This window comes from Leuciscus leuciscus (assembly GCF_965113295.1).
Source record: "Leuciscus leuciscus genome assembly, chromosome: 8".
Classification (NCBI taxonomy): domain Eukaryota; kingdom Metazoa; phylum Chordata; class Actinopteri; order Cypriniformes; family Leuciscidae; genus Leuciscus; species Leuciscus leuciscus.
This window is the reverse complement of record NC_138732.1, coordinates 31,425,536-31,430,671: the sequence shown is the minus strand read 5'-3', so window position 1 is coordinate 31,430,671 and position 5,136 is coordinate 31,425,536.

Below are 5,136 nucleotides of genomic sequence, written 5' to 3'. Positions count from 1 at the left end.
ATAGGGCGATAGAAGATCCGTTAAATAGACTGGAGCTAAGCCGTTTAGGGCTTTATAAGTCAGTAGCAATACCTTGTAATTAATACGGAACTTTATAGGTAACCAATGCAGTGATGATAAAATCGGTGTTATATGATCATATTTTCTTGATCTCGTAAGAACTCTAGCGGCGGCATTTTGGACTAACTGTAGCTTGTTTATTGAGGATGCAGGACAACCAGCTAATAAAGCATTACAGTAATCCAGTCTCGAGGTCATGAATGCATGAACTAACTTTTCTGCATCAGAAACTGATAGCATATTACGTAGCTTAGCAATGTTTCTAAGGTGGAAAAAGGCTGTTTTTGTAACATATGAAATATGATTTTCAAAAGACAGGTTGCAATCGAGTATAACACCCAGGTCTTTTACTGTAGAGGATAAAGTAACAGGACATCCTATGATGTTAAAGTTGTATTGTGCGAGGTTTTGTGGGCGGTTTTTTGAACCGATAAGTATTACCTCTGTCTTGTCTGGATTTAATAAAAGAAAATTACGCGTCATCCAATCTTTTATATCTTTAACACACTCTGTCAATTTGGAAAATGTAGCGTTTTCATCCGGCCGTGATGAAATATATATTTGAGTGTCATCGGCATAACAATGGAAACTAATTCCATGTTTCCTTATAATATTTCCAAGTGGCATCATATATATTGAAAATAACAGAGGGCCTAATACAGATCCCTGCGGCACTCCATAGTTTACTGGAGTTATGATCGATTTTTCTCCATTTAAATAGACAAAATGGTAGCGGTCAGATAGGTATGATTTGAACCAGCTTAGTGCTTGTCCTTGAACACCAGTATAATTTTGTAGTCGATCTAAGAGTATTGTGTGATCTATAGTATCGAACGCAGCACTAAGATCAAGTAAAACTAGTATTGAGATACAGCCTTGGTCAGAAGCTAAAAGTAAATCATTTGTGATTTTAACGAGCGCAGTTTCAGTGCTATGATGCGGTCTGAATCCAGACTGAAACTTTTCATAGATATCATTTTGTTGCAAGAAAGATCCCAGTTGAGCGGACACCACTTTTTCTAATATTTTAGACATAAATGGAAGATTTGAAATGGGTCTATAATTTGCTAGATTATTATGATCTAATTGTGGTTTCTTAATGAGAGGTTTTATAACTGCCAGTTTAAATGTTCTTGGAACATGACCTAAAGATAAAGACGAGTTAATAATATTGAGGAGAGGCTCTTCCACTACAGGTAACACTTCTTTCAGTAGTTTAGTTGGTATAGGATCTAATAAACATGTTGTTGTTTTAGATGAAGTGATACGTTTATTTAACTCTTTTTGTTCTATAGTTGTAAAGCACTGTAATTGTTCTTTCGGGGTGATAATTGAAGCTGAATTATAAGGCGCGATTGAAGATTGAACGTTTATAATTGTGGTTCTGATGCTTTCTATTTTCTCAGTGAAGAAGTTCATGAAATCATTACTACTGAACTGTAACGGGATATTTTGTTCGGGTGACGTCTGTTTATTTGTTAGTCTAGCCACGGTGTTAAATAGAAACCTTGGATTGTTTTGGTTGTTTTCTATTAGTTTGCGGAGGTGCTCAGCCCTGGCAGCTTTTAGGGCCTTTTTATAACGCGAATTGATCTTTACTTGATAAACAAAAGTAAGATAAGAATGAGCATCAAACTGAAATAACCCGCATACATGGGGGTGTTCGAGGTGCACATACAATACAGACTGCCGACAGTTCAACAGGGCGCGCGCAGCTCTTAAAGGGGCCACACCTTATTTCCACTCATTACAGCCTCCGTCCTACTGAACAGGTACCGGTATAGAGGGCGGAAGGGATCAGGCCGTGAGTGCAGAGACGGCTCTGCGCGAGTGGCGACAGTAATATTAAATACAAGTACTCCACAGCGACTCTAGGGGTCGCTGTTTGACAAAAACGGAAAGCTGCATAGTGTGCCTTTAATAAAGTGAAAGTGAAAGTGAAAGTGACACATGACAGCGCTTGTCTGAAGTTTTAAATCATTGGTTACCCGTAAGCCAATCACATAACGTTTGGTTATGACGTGTGTTATGCGCTGGCTCAGCCGCATCGAACTTCCACTGTAAACACATGTATGATGTGAAAACAAAACCATCGAGCGAAATACCGGAGTGAACATGGCTGTGAATGACTTTTGCAGATTATGTGAAGTAAATCTCCGCATCCACGGTACAATCAGCGTCTACGTCACTGCTCTCAGCCCGCCCTCTGTTCGTTGATTGGCCGGCTGTTTTGAGGCCGGAGGAAAACTGAGAGATAGGTCGCTATCTCAGACTGAGTACAGAAGCGAACTGAAATTGAGCGGAAGTACGAAGTCTGACGTAGTCAGGCTAGTCTACAGCTGCTCAAGCGTCGAAACAATGGCGGACTGTGTCCCGCTCCCTCAGGGCGGGTCTATGCTCAAACTGCAGTGTCAATCAACAGTCGTGGGAGGGGCCTGTGCAAAGTGACGTCACATTGCCGCGAATCTGAGAACGGCTTGTTCTGAGACAGTGCTTATGATTTATTGGGATTATAAAAAAAGCACTGGGTGGATTTTTATCATTATAGGGTGGTTGTGTACACACACTGCCAACACACATTTATGTTGGCATAACGTTGGCTGTCTTGCGCAGTCTACCCTCGTCGGACAGGTAATACAAGGTGCAGGCGACAGGGAACCGCATGACGGTCGTCTCAGCCTCGATGTAGGGACGCAGCAATTCGGAGAGTGACAGCAGCGATGACCTTGACATCCTACAATTTTCACGCCACTCATCCGGGACAACATCTTCATTTTCAAAGTTCTCCCACCAGACAGCAGTTCGCCCAGGTCGGACCCAAAACCGGCGACGCTGGCGGTGACGCGGACTGGTTCTTCGTGTTGGAGGGAGGAGAAGTTGTTGCAAAATTGCTGACCTCCGAGCACTCATTCGTCTCTGCTCCTCGACATAATGGAGCAGCTGTATTTGCAAATGCAAACACACGAAAAGAGTTTGCACCAACATAAATGTGACTGCTACTCTGAACGCTTCCATGATCACCAAAGCCAAATGAAAATGTAAACATAGGTCGCACTTTTGGCGTAGGTGCGAGCTCTGGCGCATACTGTGACGTTGGCTGCCTAAACATCCGTTTGTCTCAGTTTACATGCAAACGAAGATTTTCAAAATCTCCACTCTGGCCGGAGATTTTAGAAAGAATCGGTTTCAGAGGCAAATTCTCCATTTGCGTGTAAACGAAGGGCGCAAACGAAGGGAAATGTCTCCCTTCGTTTGCGCTCAGAAGTGAAAATTATTTATTTTTCACTTCTGCCAACAGTGTTTGAAATGTTTTAAATTGTCAAAATTGAGTCCATAAAACAAATAACAGCTTAACATCCAACAGACTCCTCTCTGAACACCTCCCTCTCTCTCTCTCTCTCAAACACAGTTTACTTACAACATTAAACTTTGTTACATTTCTCCTCTCTCTCACACACACTCACTCTCACACACTCTCTCTCTCTCTCTCTCACACACACACACACACACTCACTCATCGTTAGGAAAGATTAGATGAATGTGATCATTTATATTTGGGCCTTTTTTGGGCCTGAAATCGCTGATAAAACCTTATGGCTACTTTAGCTAATTATTACATTAGCTAACTACCAACTAACCAGATAACATTAACAAATTGACAAGCACTTACTGGGCAGAATGGCTGTTAATGTTGCATGTCTTGCAAAGCGCTGTTCGTCTTTTGCCATCTTGTGAACAATTCTTGAAGCCGAAAGCGATGACCCTCGGTACCCCTCCGGCTGACATGTTGATGTGATATCTGATCTAAGTGGGCGTGGTGTGCGTAAGGTACGAGAGGGCATGACTGATGATAGTTTCATGATCCAGTCATGACAACGCTATTCTCAGCCTGCGCTCCAGCTGGGTAATCAACTTGATTTTTAAAAATAATTTCTATATTTTATATTCAAACTGAAAACATGATGTGATTAACACTCAAGTCATTCAAGTCATCGTGTCTCAAGTCATGTCAAGTCCCGAGTCTTTAACTTCCAAGTCCGAGTCAAGTCTCAAGTATTTTATTTTTTGTCAAGTCAAGTCACAAGTCATAAAAATAGCGACTCGAGTCCAAGTCACCAAGTCACAAGTCCCCATGTCTGCCTCCAGCTGTTCCAGGAAGAGCTCCAGGAACTCCTCAGGTACGTGCAGAACCTCCTCAAAGTGCTGCAGGATGTAGTGCTGTGCTTTACAGCGGAGCTTTGAGCAGGAGGAAAAGTCCTCTGTCAACTTGCAGATGCCAATGCAGTTTCCTATATTAAATTTGAAATGCTGGGTAAAACTTCATTCATAGCCACTTCCAGAATAAAATTTCAAGAATGTGTTTGCCTAGATATCATAGTTACATTCTTTTTTTCTGGCAATACACTCATTCATTTTCATGCATTTATATATTTGGACTTAGGCAATTTCAACCGTATAATGTTGGCAGTGGAAATGATGTATATAATTATAATCATTTCTAGGTAATTTGCACACAATTGCAGTTCAAATGCTTCTTCTCACCTAAAGTAGGAGCTGCAGCCACACATGATGATCTTGTGCACTTGAAATTCTCTGTCATTTGACTTGATGATCAAGTCAGTGTGTTCACCCAGTAAACGTGCTTCATCAAACACGTCAAAGGCTGTTGCTCTTATGTTCTCCATGTTCTCTCAGGACTGTAAATGTATTCAGTCTTCTCTCCTCAAACTCTGATTAAAGTCTCCTCAGGATTGTGTCTTTGTGGGACTTTTGCTCTGGAGAGTTCTATAGAATGTCTCTGTGACATCATAGTTGTAGAGCTTCAATATATCTTTTCAGTTTGTGTCTTGGCCACATAATTATTAACGAGTTTTGTTTCATCGATTCCTTTTGAATGAAACATCTTCACAGTAACAAAGATATTAAATTCAGAATTACTGCCATTATAAGTAAAATTACAAATAAATGGGCAAGCTGATTTTTTTTTTTTTTTTTTTTTTTTTTTTTTTACAATATTTACAACTGGAAAAATTCAACAAACAAGACTTTGAACAGTCACTAAGACACTACGGCTGT